Genomic DNA, 17,924 nt, shown 5'->3' with positions numbered 1-17,924 from the left:
TTACCTAGGGTAAGGGCAATGCATTCCTCTTGCCCCTGGCCGAGCCACAACTGGCCCCAATCCAGCCGGCCTCCCCGTTCCAATGCGGATAGGATTAGGCTGCTAGTCAGCAAAATGTAACATGAAGCAGTTATTCCCTTGGGTACTACCACAGAAGTTTAAGACAAAATGTGTTCATTTAATAATAGAATGAGGCACACTAGATGTCTCTGTACTGTATTCCACAGAGATGTCTCTGAAGTCTTTTATGTGCATTGATAAACTATAGTACAAATATCACATACTGTTAAGAAGATTAAATACACTTAAAAAATGTTGTTCTAAAGACTTAATTATCAATATTATTACTACAGTAGGGTTGAAGGAGAAGTTGGGGATATTTTTGGTGCCCAACTCTATATCTACTGTTTTCCATAGCAGGAGAACCATGTAAGCCTGATAATCTATCACAGAGTTAAGCATGCTTAAGACCATTGGAAATGAAGGCATTAAGCATATTTAACTAGGATCCCAATCCTAATGAACTCATGTCCTGCTGGCAGAGAGCTGGCCCAGAAGCATAAGTGGCTGGAAGCTACATTCGTGGGGCAGTAGAAAGGCCTCCTGCCAGCACCACTGGTACATTGGCAGTGAGGATAGGCAGTGGGAACAATGGGCCTGGAAGGGGAAGGAACTGGGGAGTGTCTGAGCAGCCAGGGGGTGCGTGGGAGACAGAACTAGGGAGAGAAAGTGCAATCCTGGTGGTACATGCATGCAACAGGACCCAATGCCTGTCCCCTTTCCTCTTCCCTCTCCGTTATTGTCCTCAGTTTGCACCAGCAAAATAGCTGACACAGATCCAAGGAAACTAGTAAGGGCAGCAAAGGTTTGCTACAGGGTAAGATAATGTTAGTTCCCTTACTATGAGAAGACTGCCACATACCGCCTACCTACCATAGGGAACATATGAATATTTTTGTTTACCCAGTGGGTCATTAAACTCTGGAACTTCTTGCCACAGGATGTAGTTATGGCACCTGGCCTAGACTGCATGCAAAAAGGAAACTGCATGAGTTGGGGGCTGGTTAAATTCCCCCATGCTCTGCCCACGCCTCCTGCAGTGTCCAGTCCTTTACTCAAGAGTCCTGCATGCATGAGGAGGCTGGACAACACCTGATCTCATAATGATTTCGTGTTTGTGAGATTGGTAGAATCATTGCAGCTGTTGCTGCTTGGTTAGGAGGCCAGGGGGGCAACCCATCATTTTCTGTGGATGATTTCTGCGTGATTGCCGCAACACAACCTACAAAGACTAAGAAGCACATTGGATCCATATTATCCATATGAGCACTAGGAAGTATTCCAAAGTGATTGACAATACCAGTCCTATCCTTTTGTTAAATACCTTGTAGTGAAAGGCATAGAGGAGGACATTCCCAACCCTCTTGGCCTTTCTAATACGCAAAAGAAGGATAAAGCTACAGCCAAATCCTATTGGTCTTCTCCTTTGCGGGAACTAACATTATGTCATCACAAGCAATAAATAAAACATACAAACAATAAAAACAGATTATGGCTGTCGTAAAAGCTATTCTGGCAGTGCACAAAGCTATGTGCTGCTGGAGGGCCACCGGAGAGGCCGCAGAGGCCCACGGTACAGTGGAAGACAAAGGAGGGCCTGCCTATGAAAGTGAGTTGGCAGTGAAATGCAATGGGGTGGGGGAGGGCAGAACAGGGTGGAGTGGAGGTTGGCAGGAGGTGTGCCAGGAGCTGGAGGTGGCACCTGATGTGGGAGATGCTTTTCCCACACATAGCAATTGGCATGCCCCCTTTCTCTCTGATGGGGAAGCCTTGGGTGGGACCTGGTCAAGGTGATGCATTGGAAAGCTGGAGGTTTAAGGGGAGGTAAAAGGAAATATCTTTCCTTACCTCTCCCAAGCATCCCAAACTATTCTAGCACCCCAAACTATTTCAGCAGCTATTCTACTTTCAAGTTAATATTAGAAAGCCTCTTCACTGTACTCTGAAATTTTATGCATGGAATAACTACACAAAGTAATGAGACAATTGGGACTGTTCCCAAAGGGGAATAAACTAAAAAAATCTAGTCCATATTTTCTTAGATAAAAAGCCAACTAAATATGAAAGAATTATTTCTCCATTCATTTACACTGATGTTAAAGATTTCTATTGAAGCTGTCTACATTTTTTCTTTTTCTTTTTAATGCATTTCTGGAGTTACCTCAACACTGCAAACTATTGGTACAGGCTGAAGATACTGAAATTGCAATTCAGGCGCATATTAAAGCTAAATCAGGGTTATTTTAAATAAATTTTATACACTCACATGCACAGTTACACACATAAATGTCTGATATATAATATATATATTTGAATGCATATTCAATTTATATATGTAAGTTCTTTGAACACGTTTTGATTTGTTTCTCATTCTGAAAAATAATTACTCAGTTTTAATCTACGTGATGAAGTTCACTTTCAACTTAAATCGGTGGACCAACAGAACATCTTCAATCTGGAAAATGATTTATTTTGGTTTTGAAGGATTTTAAGAAGGCAAGTAAACTGTTTTCTTATTAACTATTTGCAATAATGTATTTCAAAGTAAAATACTACCGGGTTTCATGCAGATTTTGCTGACCCTATACATATCTTCATAAGTGAGTGCCATTGAATTCAATGGGATTGATAGGGTTGAAGCCTTAATACATTATCATCACAGATATTATATAGGACAGTGTTTCTCAAACTGTAGGCCGGCACCCACTAGGTGGATCATGAGTTGATTTCAGGTGGGTTCCTATTCATTTCAATATTTTATTTTTAATATATTTGATTTGATGCTACCATGGCATGTGACTGCATTAGGAAAATGTGACAGATCTAAACTTTAAACAAGCTGCTCTGTATATGTTTTTAACAATAATAGTAAATGGAACTTACTCCTGCATAAATGGGGGTAGGATTGCAGCCTAGAGTGTTAACAAATTTTCCTGTTTGATGACATCATTGCCAGTCATGACATCACTTCTGGAGGGTCCTAGATTCTCATTCTAAAAAGTGGCCCCAGTGCTAAAAGTTTGAGAACCACTGATATAGGATATTCATCTATTTTATGCAAAGTTCTAGTCTGTCTGTCTGTCTGTCTGTCTGTCTGTCTGTCTGTCTGTCTGTCTCTCTCTCTCTCTCTCTCTCTCTCTCTCTCTCTCGCTCACTCCATGTGTGTGTGTGTGTGATTCAGTAGAATCAAACTGTAGTTTGTCATCAGTGTTATAAATGTGATACTGATTCCCTCAAAATATTTTCTTAGCTTGCATATGATTTTCTTTCACATTTGTAAATTAGTCTTTTTATGCTTGTTTTTTTTTTCCCTGTCTACTGATCAATCATGGTACCTTGATAAGATCAAGACTAACTTATTTATCTTTTTCTGTAGACCATATATTTCCTTCATAAAATTTTCATTAAAAACATCGTATAAAAAACAGAAAATGAAGTTATGTACAAAGGTTTGCAAGATATATTAATAAATGCCTATGGGTGGATGGAGGGATATTCTTTTGAAACTGAATGGACAACACTACAGACTGTAGTCCTCACATTTTTGAATGTCCACCTTTATAGCAAATCATTTGCATATTGAAAATCAGTACAGCGCTAACAGGAGAGATAGAAACAATCTAGCCCAGAGATGCTGAATGTGTTTTGTACAGCAGATCAAATAGCATTCATGGTGGCTGCTAAGGACCAGAACTGGCATCATTAAGCAGCAAAAACCTTCAGTTCATGTGCAAGGAGATCTGCAGAACAGCTAGTGATCCTAGAAAGGCATACATATTCTTTGCACGACAAAATCATGCAGCCACTTCACAGGCTCCCAAACAAATATTATACTATAGATGTGCATCCTGTTATTGAATTAGAGCAAATTTGATGCATGCATTAAAGCCCAATTGAGCTCCTGACAGCCCAAACCTAAGCAACTGTCCGGCACTGACGCAACTGCAATGCAGCCCAGAGGTAAGGGAACAATTGTTCTTTTACCTTGAGGGGGCCTCTGTGACTGCCTTCCCACCACAGAACACAGTGCGTGCCCCATTGGCACAGCTGCATCAGTGCTGGAAAATTGATTCGGATTGGGCTATGAGTCTCTTTTTCAAGGTGGGGACATATATTCGTAGGGTAGACCATTAGTTCCATTCTAAAATTTAAGCACTGTATGGCTTTGAGCTGTAAACACTGAATTTATTGATTGAAGATTTGTATCATATGCTGGGAATACATCATAGAACTGATTGGTTTTAGGAGAAAAAACATAATTTGATCAGTTAACTGTGTAGCAACCCTTCAAAACATATGTTGTATGTTATAAAAACATTGACACAGAGGAAGGAGAGAGCAAAGAAAGGGACTTACCTACCCTCTTTTTCCAACCCCTTCCCAGTAACACAATTCCCACCCATGCTTCCTCACTTCATAGCAGTTGAGGACAACCTACACTTCCCAGCAGTATTGCTTGGTAGATGAAAAATATCCATTATGGATTATACACCTCTGTGAGGGTACCATCTATCTGCCCTGATGACTTTTGGTGGAAGTTTACCAACTCATCACTATTTGTGTGAACTAGCGTTCTGAAGAAGTCTGAGGGATAACCAAATTTTTACAATGTGTTTAATTTTTCAAATGATTCCTCTCCAAAAACAAAATCTACATTCTTTCTCCTTCTCCCCATTACAGATCAGCCTTCATGCAGGAAGTGGGTGAAAACGAAACAGAAGTGACTGAATTTATTCTCATGGGCTGGTCAGGTCGACCGAAATCAAGGATGGTTTTGATGACTTATTTTATCATTTCCTATGCAGTAATCATTGTGGGAAATGGACTCATTGTCTTTGTAGTTATACACGACCCGCGACTCCACAATACTCCCATGTATTTTTTTCTGTGTAATTTGTCCATCCTTGACCTTTGCATCACGACAACAACAATCCCCCAGTCCATAGCCAACTGCTTAGTAGATAGACCCGTTCTGTCTCTTCCAAAGTGCTATGGTCAAGTGTTTTCAGTTCTTTTATTTGGCACTACTGAATGCTTCTTTCTGGCCGTCATGGCTTATGACCGCTATGTGGCCATCTCCAACCCGCTACGCTACACGCTCATCATGAACAGGTCCCTTTGCATTGTGCTGGCTGCTCTGACATGGATTTCTGCTTTCCTGATAACAGTCGCCCCTTGCCTTGCTAAGCCATCCCGATTCTGCGGTAACAATGAGATAGACCATATCGTATGTGAATTTAAATCTATGTTCAGGCTCCTTTGTACAGATACCTCTTTGAGCCAAATAAGTGTCTACTTCACCAGTACTCTGACACTGATTTTCCCCCTCAGTTTTATCCTGTTTTCCTATATATGCATCCTTGTGGCCATCCTACAAATGCACTCAGAAGGAAGCAGGATTAAGGCTTTCTCCACATGTGGGTCCCACCTGGCAGTAGTGAGTATATACTATGGCACATCCATGTTCATATACCTCCTTCCTCAGAATGAGAAGGCACATGAGATGGAAAAAATACTTGGTGTACTAAATGCTGCCTTGCCGCCTATGATGAATCCTTTAGTTTACACACTCAAAAACCAAGAAGTGTTGGGTGCGCTAAAGAGAATGTTGGGAAAAGGTTGGCGTGAGTAGCATCCGAACCATTTTTGTAGATATTTTATTAGGCTATTTTCTTGGAAATGTACGGCCCCATTATTCAAGTTGTTGTAAAATGTGTTTTAACTGTTTTTGAGAATTTCATTAATACAAATTGCGAAATAAATTTTGGCTTCCATGACATAAATGTTCTTCATATTTAAGTTCCTATCAACACAGGCACTTTGTCTGGGCATAGTCCAATGAACACTCAAGACAACACACGTTGGAGAAAGGGTCACTTTATTAGCATTTTAATACAGGAAAAGGAGACTGAGACCTGCAGTTGCAGGGGCAGCGAAACCCCTGTGTGGTGCAGAGGCGGGACCACTGGGCAGCCCCAGAACCAACTCTGTCCCCCAGGCAGGATGTGCACCTGACTCCAAGCTGTGCCCCATTCTTGTGTGATGCAGCTCATCCAAGTCTGTCCCATAAGGGGAAGGCAGCCGGACCGCGGGCTGTGCCGCCTCAAGCTGCTGAGCATCAGGGCCCCAGTCAATGTCCTCATGCCACTGAGCCACTGAGGACTGCTATTGGGTTCTGCCCTGCCTATGCTGTCTGAAGGTGCACTCTAAAGTCCCAAGCACGCCTCTACTGCACCACCTGCCACAAGGAGGGGTCAGCCTAGTGCTTGACCGCCTACTCCCAAACATGGGGAGAAGCGCCTTAAGGCCTGCAGGTCTCTCAGGAAGATGTCTGCCCCTTGCTCAGACAAGTGCACCCCATCTCCTCTGTAGAGAAAAGGCATCAGGAAGGCAATTGCTGGATGCAAAATGACCCATCTATTGGTCTGTGCCACCAACTGGCCAATCTCTTTGGTCACCTTCCTCCTCATCCTCTCCACCTTAGCACAGCAGCTGGCACTACACCACACCGCTGCTGTAGGAAGTCTGACCAGGCCACCGTGAGGCCAAGCCTCAAGGATGGTGAGGTCCTTGCATGCTCTGAGCCTGAGCGATAGCACGGACATCCCACACAGATCGTTTCCACCCAGGTGGATCACCAATACATTGGGCGAAAGGTTCTCCTTCAAATAGTCCACCATTGCGGCAGCAGCTGGCCCCACTGCATCCACTGCCTGGCCAGCCAGCCAACTTGCATGGCAGGGCTGAGCCCAAGCTGTGTTCCAACTTGACTCATGGCTGCCCTCTCGAGGGCCCAAAATACAATGGAATGGCCACAGACCAGTACATGAAACGACTTCTCACCACATCCTGCAGGACGAGAAAGAGAAGTTATTGCCACAACCCCTGTCCCTTGCAGCGCCCCCCAATGGGGGGGGTGCCGATCTTGATGTAGCACTTATAGACTGACGAACGCCAACATCCCATCCGCTGAATGTTGCCGTCAGGCAGGCCCAATGCAGTGGCAGCAGCAGCCGCTCCTGTGCGCAGGGAATGAAGGCTATATTCCTTTGGTTGCAACCGCAAGGGTACGAGGGCAAGTGAAAAGACTGCCCTAAACTAGAATAAAGTCAGCAGGGAGCCATCCACGTGCTGAAATGGCCCCTGCTTGCGCCCGTGAATTTGCTACATACTCTTGCAGTGCCGTAACTGGGCATAGCGGCAACACGCCTGTTAAGCAGGCTGGGCAAGACATCACCCTTATCTTAAAGGAGTAGGGGCCGCAAAGCAGGTTGTGAACAGAACATCACCCCTCCTTGTCAACAGCACATCACCCCTCCTCCGCCAGAGGAAGGACCACTCACATGTTGAGTGAATTGGTAACATCACCCCTCTCTACAAAGGAATAGGGACTGCGAACCTGTTAGCAGGTTGTTGACAGCACATCGCCCTTCTCCCTCTGGAGCAGGGACAGCATGTCCCTTAAGCGGTTGGTAACCATGTCTGTTAAGCAGGTTGGTAACCACATAACCGTTCTTTCAAAGGAGGAGGGGCAGCACACCCGCTAAGCAGGTTGCCAATAGAACCTCACCCCTCCCGCTTGGAGGAGGGGCCATGCACCGTTACGTGGGTTGGTAACCTCACCTGTCTCTCAGAGGAGCCGGGGCAGCATACCTGATAGCAGGTTGTTGACAGAATGTCACCCCTCTCATGGCAGGAAGAAGAAAGCTTTAACCCTGTATGCTCCTTCTGTGGCTGCTCTTTGCCCTGGGACAAATGGGAAAGGAGGGGTCTCTAAGTCTGCACTTATCTAAAAGGTCAGATCTGCCCTTCATGGTTTTCCTTCTATAACTTTGCTTCAATTACCCCTTCAAATTCTGCTGCTGATTTCAAATTACTGACCATACTACACTCCATTCTCTAACACACTACCAGAAATTATGAGTAGCTTGCACAAAACTACATGTAAAACTCCAGCCCTTTTCCAACTCGAATCAAGATCCAGGTCATGAAGAACCATTGCCAACTTAGAGCCCAATTCTGAGCTCCATGCCGCGGCTCCGTGCCATGCTGTAAGTCACATTTGCAAGCCTCACCGCCAGGCTCCCCCCCATCCTCGCCCAGTGCCGGCCGGTGCTGGGCTAGCGGGGGGGCAATTGCCCAGCCTCCGTGACTCAGCGGTCTCACGGACCACCAAGCTGCGGCACCGTAAGCGGGGTGGGGAGGAGGCGTTCCGGGAAGGGGGGAGGCCGGCGGAGGGCCGAGAGAGGGTGGGGGAGGCGTGACGCAGAGGCTATGGTCTCACCTTTCTCCAGACTTTACTCAGCCCTGAAGGGCCTAAAGAAGCACCAACCCTGTTCGCAGGAGCTCCTGCAAATGGAACCCTCTGAGGTCAGAGACAACGCCACCCCTGGGAAAGCTGAACCTGGGTGACAGTTTCAGCCCCAGAAGTCCCTCCAGGGACCCTCGGCCAAGGCAAGTCTGCCTGGGGGGTGCCCGGCCAGGCCCCTGACTGCCCGCACACTAAGTATCGAGACCCTAGGCTACTTACCTACAGGTGGATGCCAGACAGCTCTTTGGGTCAGCCCACTCAAAGACTCCAGGCAGTGGGCTCAGCAGGAAACCAGACCCCTGGAATGAAGTAGGAGAAACTCGTGTTAGAAGGAACGGACCAGACTTTGTGACGTCACAAGGATCTGATGCGTGTAAAAGCGATAACCCAGTTACATTGACTCTGCGGAACAGTACAATGGGCTCCACGCCTCTCTTCTCAGCTGAGTATGAGAAGTTATAAAGCAAGTTATAAACCAAGTTTTAAACCAGGTTTTAAACCAAGATGAATGTAACACCTTGTACGCAGGCAACAAGGTTTTTTGAATTGTGTGGTCTTCCTAAGTTCTTTTTTCACCACGGCCTCATTTCATGTGTCTGGCTCTCTTTATAAGAGCTCAGAATTGCTGTGCTCAGCAACAGGCATGGCGGGCTGAAGACTGATGAGCCTGCAGGAGTAGGCCAGTAGACAGAAGTGCTGTTGCTCAAAGTTAGGATTGGGCTGTTTGTGGCATTTTGGTTGGTCCTAATCATAGTAGTATAAGAATGTGATGTGAGAAAAACCCATGAGAAATTTCACAAGATCTGCTGTTGATTACAGTGCTCTTTCCCCCCAATAGTTTATCCAGGGAATTCTCCCAATTCACTTTGGACAACATTCAGTGGCTATTCTACTTTCAAGTTAAGATTAGAAAGGCTCTTTGCCATAGTCTAAAGTTTTATGCATGGAAATACTGCATAAAGGTAATGAGACAATTGGGAGTCTGCCCAAAAGGGAATAAACTGAGATATAGAGAATGTAAAAGGAAAAAAAAAATCTAGTCCATATGTTCTTTAAAAAGCCAGCTAAACAAAAAATTGTTATTTCTCCATTCATTTACACTGATGTTAAGGATTTTTATTGGAGTTATTTGTCTACTTTTTATTTTCCTTTTTAATGAATCTCTGGAGTTATCTCTTTTAACAGTGCAAACTATTAGTACAGGCTTAAGATACAGAAATGGCAATTCAAGCTCATATTAGATCAAAATCAGCTTTATTTTAAATCAGGATTCTATATAAATGATTGATTTCTATACAATATATATTTGGTTATCTACTAGATTTATATATAATTTGTTTGAACACATTTGATTTGTGTTTCTCCTTCTGTAAAGCAATTTAGCAGTTTCAATCAATGTGAAACTTAGTTCAGTTCAGTTAGTTCAGTTTAGACTTCAAGTAGGTGGACCAACAGAACAGATCACTAAGAAACCTTCAATCTGGGAAAAGTTTTATTTTGCATTCAAAGGATTGTAAGAAGGCAAGTAACCTGTTTTCCTATTCACTACAAATGCATTTCTATTCAGAAATTCCTAGGAAGGATTTCAGCATTTATATTTTGTCACAGATATTATTCAGCTTATCCATATATGATATGCAACATTCTAATCTCACTCTGCATGTGTGATTCAGTAAAATCAAATGGGAGTTTCTTTCACATTTGTAAATTACAACCAAATCCTGAGCTGCCTGGAGTGTGGGGCTGATGCAGCTCCAATTATAGCTACCACAGCATCTAGCGCACTCTAGGCAGCCACCGCCACCTCCTCGGGAGAAGGGGGTTTTCGTCCCCTTCCCCCGAGCAAGGGAAGTAGTCCCGCAATGGGCTACACAATTCTATGGCAGCTCTGGAGCTGCCACAGAATCAAAGTTCCATGTCGGGTTGTGCAGCCTGACATGGAGCTCAGGATTCGGTGGAGCAGAATCTTCCCACCCTGCTCCCTGCCCCTGTAACGCCTCCTCCCTGCCCTCTCCCCACCCTCCCCCCACCCTCCCCCTGCCCCAGAATGCCTCTTTCTCACCCCCCCCATACACCCCAACCTTCCTCTCCGCAGCCTGGAGGTTCGGGTGACCACGGATCGGCGCAGCACCAGCTTTCCACCAGCGCTAGCCCAGCACTAACTGGTGCTGGGCTAGCTCTGGTACTGGGCTGGTGCTAAGTCTCGGAAACGTGGCTTATGGAATGTTTGCGACAGTGCGCGCCGGCGGTAAGTTGGCACGCAAAGCTCAAGATTTGGCTCGTAGGATTTTTCTATCTACTGAACAATCATGGGAAACTTGATAATATCAAAACACCACCAACTTATTTATTTTTTGTAAGTCATATATTTCCTTCATAAGCTTGTCATAAAAACATTGAGGGTCCAATCCTATCTGACTTTCCAGCACCAATGTAGCTGCAATGCAGCCCCAAGGCCAATTTCAACCACTGTGCTGTGGCACACTGGTGTGCTGCAAATGGTCCCCAGATGTGCTTCAGGAATTTGGGAGAGGATCATTTATTAGTAGGGCCACTGGGGAATGTGAATCTGCCATTGGCAGCACAATGTGCCTTGTCAATTGTAAAAAGCTGATGGTGTGCCTTGACGAAATGGCCAGTGTGCCAGGAGATGAAAAAGGTTGAATGTCACTGCCTTATTTTGAGGAGGCTTCTGTGTCTCTCCACCACCACCACCACCACCACAGTATGCAGTGATCACGCTGTTGGCATGACTACACCAGTGCTGAAAAATTGGATAGGATTGGGCTGTGACTGATCAGAAAAAAAAAAAGAAAACAAAATTATTCAGAAATGTTGGCATGATAAGAAATCAAGAAGTAGATATGTGTGGCTAGATAGATGCTGTTTTGAAACTGAGTGGACATCACAACAGCACTCACATATTTGAATATCCATCTGTACAGCAAATGGTTTGCATATAGAAAGTTAGTACAGCAGGGTAAGGAGAGGAATGGAAACAATCTGATCCATTGTCTCATTGACGGGAAAACTTCCACTAAAGTCAAATTAGCTGTTAATCCATTCATTTGCATAGATGTCAGGGAGTTTTGTAGGAGCCATTTTGCTTCATGTTTGCCTATTTTCATTTTAATGAACTGCCAGCGCTACTGCTTTAAACAATGAAAACTGTGGGATTCATATGCTAAAGAAGGCAATGACAACGTGTTTGTAGGCAGTCATAGAGCTATTTTAACTCAGGGCTGCATTGCAGCTGCATCAGTGCTAGAAAGTTGGATAGGACTGAGTAATGAGAACACTGTATTTATATATGACTTTTCAACAGGAGTTGTTCTCTAAGCGGTTAGGAAAATAAATAAAAAATGTCTCCCTGTCCTCAAAGGGCTCACAAACATTAAAAAAAAATACAGAAGAGACACCAGCCACAGCTCAGGAAAAGATGCCATGCTGGGGTGAAGAGGGATAGTGCACTCCCCCTGCTAAATATAAGAGGGAACCACTTTGAAAGGAACCTCTTTGCCAAGTTTTCAAGGGATATGAATGCTTATCCCTCTCAAAACAAGATCACACAGCCAGTTCACGAGCACCCAAATGAATATTGTGCTTGGTATCATGGGCATGTGCATCCTGATAACATACTTGCATTCGAGTAGATTACATGCATCAAAGCCTAGTGGCACTCCTCTTTTACAAGGTTGGGGCATAGCTTTCTGGGTCTTTACTGTTCCATTCTAGATTAAATGCAGTGTATGGCTTTGAGCTACAAATATTGAACTTATTGATTCAAGATTTGTATTCTCTGATGAGAATCCTTCATGGAACTGTTCTGTTTTAAGAGAAAAGTCATCATTTGATTCAGCAATCTAGCAACACTTCAAACTATGTGATATATGTAACAAAAACCAGTCACAAAGAGGTGAGAGGAAGGAGAGAACAAAGAAAGGGATGTGCCTTCCCTCCTTTCCATCACCTTCCCCAAACACAACTCTCACCCATGCTTCCTCACCCCAAAGCAGTTGAGGACAACCTCTCTCATAAGGAGGCTTTCTAGTGCTACCACTTGGTAGAGCAAGAATATCAGTTTAAGATTATAAGCTAAAGAGTTTTATCAGTTAAAGATCTATTTATGTGAACTAGCTTTCTGAAGGAGTCCAAGCGTGGGATAATCATAGCTCTTTAAGGGCGCAATCTTAACCAACTTTCCAGCACTGACCTAAGGGCAATGCAGCTCCAGGTATGGGAACAAAACATTGCCTTACCTTGAGGAGGCCTCCGTGACTGCCAGAGCTGGAAACTTGGTTAGGATTTAGGTCTATGTGTATTTACATTTCCAACGGATTGAGCTAAGTTCTTTCTCTTTTTCTCTATGATAGATCTGCCTTCATGCTGGAAGTTGGTGAAAATGAGACAGAAGTGACTGAATTTATCATTGTTGGCTGGTCGGGTCGACCAAAAACAAGGATGGTTTTAATTATCTATTTTATGATTTCCTAAGTAGCGATAGTTGTTGGCAATGGGCTCATTGTCTCCGTAGTCATATATGACCCACGGCTCCAAAACCCCATGTACCTTTTCCTGTGTAATTTGGCCATTCTTGACCTGGGCCTCTCGGCATCGTCAATCCCCCAGGCCATAGCCAACTGCTTAGTAGACAGACCTGTTATGTCTTATCTGAAGTGCTCTGCTCAAGTGTATTCTATTCTCTTATTTGGAACAACTGAATGTTTCTTTCTGGCCATCATGGCTTATGTCCGCTATGTGGCCATCTCCAACCCACTGCGCTACACACTCATCCTGAACAGTACACTTTGCATTGGACTGACCGCTCTTACATGGGTTACTGCTTTTCTGATTACAGTCGTCCCCTGCCTTGCCAGGCCAGCTCGATTCTGCGGAAACAACGAGATAGACCATATAGTATGTGAATTCAAATCTCTGTTTAAGATAATGTGTACAGATATCTCTGTGGACCAAATAAATGTCTACATCACCAGTACTCTGGCACTGGTTTTCCCACTCATCTTTATCCTGTTTTCCTATATGCGTATCCTTGTGGCCGTCCTAAGGATGCGCTCAGAGGGAAGTAGGATGAAGGCTTTTGCCACATGTGGGTCCCACCTGGCTGTAGTGAGTCTGTACTATGGAACAGCCATGTTCATCTACTTCCTTCCTCAGAGTGAGAAGAAAAATGAGATTGAAAAAATGTTTGGTCCGATAAATTCTACATTGCCCCCTATCATGAATCCTTTAATTTATACACTCAGGAACAAGGAAGTGTTGCAAGCACTAAAGAGACTGTTGAAAAAAAGTTGGCGTGAGTAGCATCGGAAACATTTTAGTAGATATTTTATTACATTATTTTCTTGGAAAGGTACAGCCCCATTATTCAAGCTGTTGTATAATGTCTTTTAGCTGTTCTGGAGCATTACACAAATACATTTCGCAAAGCAACCTTTGACCTGCATGATCATTCATCTTCACCATATTTAATTCCCTATCAACACAGGCACTTTCTCCCGGTTTTACCATTTTGGAACTTCACTATTATAGTACTTGTCAATGACTCCTTATTGTCCCTGCAGAGGTACAAATGTGTCAGGTAGTTTCACAAGGAAAACCTGGCAGTAATAGACACTCCCAATTTTGCCATTCTGGAACTCCACTGCATTGTAGAGGGGTGGCCAAAATTGCTTAATATAAGAGCCACATATGATAAACTTCAAAAGTTTGGGAGCCACAAGAGAGATATTTGAGATCCACAATATTTAAAAAGCATTTAAACTCTAAAATATATTTATTCATTATGGATATTAAATGTATGTTTTAATTCTGTAGACTTTCATTTTATATCTGGAAAATAATGGTAGAGCTTGAGAATTTCTTTTTTACCTTTTCATGTAATTGTGATGCAAAAAGGAGCTCAGCCAATATATTTCCAAGAGAGGCACATTAGATGTTTGTTGTATTGCCATACTATTTGTTGTTACTAATCCTGCAGAAGTACAAATGTGTCTGAAGTACAAATGTGTCAGGTAGTTTCCCAAGGAAACATGGCAGTAATAGACACTCCACATTTCAGGTATCAGGCATAGTTGAAAAATATACTGCTACAACACAGAGAGAAATAAGGGCCCAATTCTATAGACATGCAGTGCCAACACTGAGCTCTAGTGCCAGTGCTGGGTGTCGCAAACATGCTGTAAGGTACATCCGCCACACCCTGCACAGAATTAGCGCCGGCCCAGTGCTAATCGGCACAGAACCCAGCACAGGCTGGATGCTGCCCAGAGCTAGGTATGAGCTCTGGGCTGCGGTGAGGGCCTCGGGAGTGGGGGGAAGGTGTTTCGGGGTGGGGTAGATCAGGGTAGGGGAAGGAACCTAGGCGGTAGGGGGTGGGACTGGCGGTACTGTGTTCCACTGGATCCTGAAGTCCATTTCAGGCTGGAAGGTCTGACATGGAGGCTCTCATGTCTGCACTGGCAAAATAACCCCCTCAGATTTGAGAAGCCCTATTGTGGGGCTTGGGGCTTTCCCTCGAGGAGACCTCAAGCTGCCTCAGCAGTGCTGTTGGATGCCACAGTAGCTGTTTTGGTGCTGCAGCACCTGGCGGAGCCACCGGCTTTGGCTGTAAGTTGTTTTTGACATGCATTCAAGTGGACTGTTGTGCTAGGTTTCATGACAACATCTTTGTACAACACAGGGCCAATTTGGACATGACAACAAGCCTGTGCATGAGGATTCTGTGCCCGCCTTTTCTCCTACAGAGCAGCAGTGGAAGGAAAAATCCAGAGGAGCATCATAGTGGAAGATGCTTTAATGCTATATGCCCCTGCTATGGTCTTGATCTGCCCCCTGCTCCACCAATGGCTGCTCTTTGCCTTGGCACAAATGAGAAAGTGGGGTCACTAAAAGGTCAGATTTGGTCATCATGTTTTTCCTTCTATAACTTTGCTTCAACTTTCCTTTCAAATTCTACAGCTGATTTCAAATGACCCACCATACTGCATTCCATTCTCCAACAGACTAGAGAAATCATTAGTACCTGGTACAAAAGTGCATATATTACTTTAGTCCTTTCCCAACTTTGAAGAAGATCCAGGACATGAAGGCAGATAGGGGTAATTTTTTTTTAAAGAAGTGGTTCGATTACTGACATTTCCCTACTTTAAATCTCAATTTTAGGAAGAACACTTGGGCCGCAATCTTATTTTGATGCTATGCTCATAGTGCACAAGACCAGGCACAATGACCACAATATCCTAAGCCAGTCCAGGCAACACCATGTTGGCATAGCCCCCTCCCATATTGTGGTGCAGTTCTTTCCAGTAACTCCAACAGCATCCATGCAAACAGACCATCGTCCATGGAGAGGCATCCTGCAGTCTGTGCGTTGTCAGAGGTCATTTTATGAGATTTCCACTTTTGTAATTTGAGGATGGGCTATAAGCTAGATTTGTATACATACCTACCTGGGAGTAAATCCCTCCAAACTCAATGGTACAGAGTCTACTTCTTTGTAGACTTGTATAGGATTACCTCGTTAAAGTCCCTTTTCTGGTTATATTAAAGATTAAAAAGTAGCAGGGGAGTGTATTTTAGAGGCTTTTAAAATAATCATTTATCTCCTATTTCCAATGAAACTAAAAAGCTGAAATTTGGCATGGTTGCTTATGGATCACTAATACAAGTTACATTCTGAGATAGATTATGTTTTACTTAGAAGATGGGAAAAAACATCCATCTGATGATCAGTTGATAAAATGATAAACAGAGATGAAGACCATGAACTACACTGTCAAATTCATCATCATGTGGAATCCCTGTAGGATGCCAGCCCGCCATCTTACTTTAAAGGTGATGTACCTGGAATCGTCTTGCTTACTCTCCTGTCTTACTTTCACTTCACATTTTTTTCTTAGGGTAGATAAAACAAAATTACAATTAACAGCACCATCCTAACATTCCTTGGAGCCAGTGCAGCCCTCCCCTTCCTGCCTCAGCTCTGACTGATGCAAACATGCCGTAAAAAGCATGTTTGCAGCTACTCAGGAGCTGGCAGCCTGGTGGTGCCATATCCCAGGCAATTTGGAAGTGTGGAGAGCATGGCAGGAGGGCATCTTGGAAAAAGGGAGATAACTTTTTTGGGGGGGTGGTGGAGGGCAGAAAAGATCAGGCCTTGGAGAGGGCAGGACAGGGGGCAACAGCACTTGTCTATCCTAACCCCCCCCCGGCCAGTTGTCTCATCAAACCGGAAGTGACACTTTTAATGCCTTATAAGGCATTAGGAGGCCCAGAGAAGCCCTCGATAGCTTCCCTTGCAAGGCATTTAAAACATTACTTCAGGTTTTGATGAGAAAACTGTAAGTCACATTGTTTTGCCTTGTTAGTCATTCTGAGCCAAGCAGACGCCTTGGATGGACAAACATGGCCTCTGCTGGGCTCAGAAAGCCTCTGGAGGCAAGGGAAGAGGAGCTACCCTCACCTCTGGAGGTTGGGGGTGTACATTCCCTGGTTTCCACTGTTTCACTTAACCACAGAGGGTTCCGGAACAGAACCCCCTTGGATATCAGGGCATGCCTGTAGTATTAGAACATGATTTTTGGACCTTTTCTTATGAACCAACATGGCTAGAATTGTTCTGCACTTCAAAGAGTTTGATGCAATAAGTGTAGATGTGTGAAAAGCCCATGAGAATTTTCAGAAGATCTGCTGTTGATTTTAGTGCTTTTTTGCCCCAATGGTTAACCCAGGGAATTCTCCCAATTCCATTTGGACAACATTCAGTGGCTAGTCTACTTTCAAGTTAAAATTAGAAAGAATCTTCACCACACTCTGAAGTTTTATGCATGAAAAAACTACAAAAAGTAATGAGACAATTGGGAGTGTGCCCAAAAGGGAATAAACAATGAAATAGAGAATGTAAAAAAAAAAAAAAAAAAAAAAAAAAGAAGATAAAAAGTCAACTAAATATGAAGTAGGTATTTCTCCATGTGATTTCTCCATTCTCTTTCACTGATGTGAAATATTTGTTTTGGAGTAGTTTATCTACTTTTCTTTTTAATGAATATCTGGAGTTACCTTTTTTAGCACTGAGAACTATTAGTATAGGTTCAAGATACTGAAATGGCGCATATTAAAGCAAAATCAGCTTAAGTAAGGATGATATGCATATTTTTTTTATTTCCATACTATTTATTTGATTTATGTATAATTTTTTTGAACATTTGATTTATGTTTCTCATTCTGAAAAACAATTTAGCAGCTTTAACCAACGTGACGCAGTCCAATTTACACTTAGAGTAGGTGGACCAACTGAGCACATCATCAGGAAACCTTCAATCTGGGAAATGATTTTTTAACCTTTCTAAGGATTATAAAAAGGCAAGTAAACTGTTTTCTTATTCACTGTTGGCAATAATCTATTATGAAGAAAAATATTATGTTTTCATGCATTTCTTGCCAACGCTTTTCATATCTATTCAGAAGTGAGTCCTATTCAATTTGATGGGACTGATTCCTAGCTGGTGTGCATAGTATTGCAGCCTGAATACAT

The sequence above is a fragment of the Tiliqua scincoides genome, chromosome 5, assembly GCF_035046505.1.
Source record: "Tiliqua scincoides isolate rTilSci1 chromosome 5, rTilSci1.hap2, whole genome shotgun sequence".
In the NCBI taxonomy this organism is placed as follows: Eukaryota; Metazoa; Chordata; class Lepidosauria; order Squamata; family Scincidae; genus Tiliqua; species Tiliqua scincoides.
Note: the sequence above shows the minus strand (reverse complement) of the source record.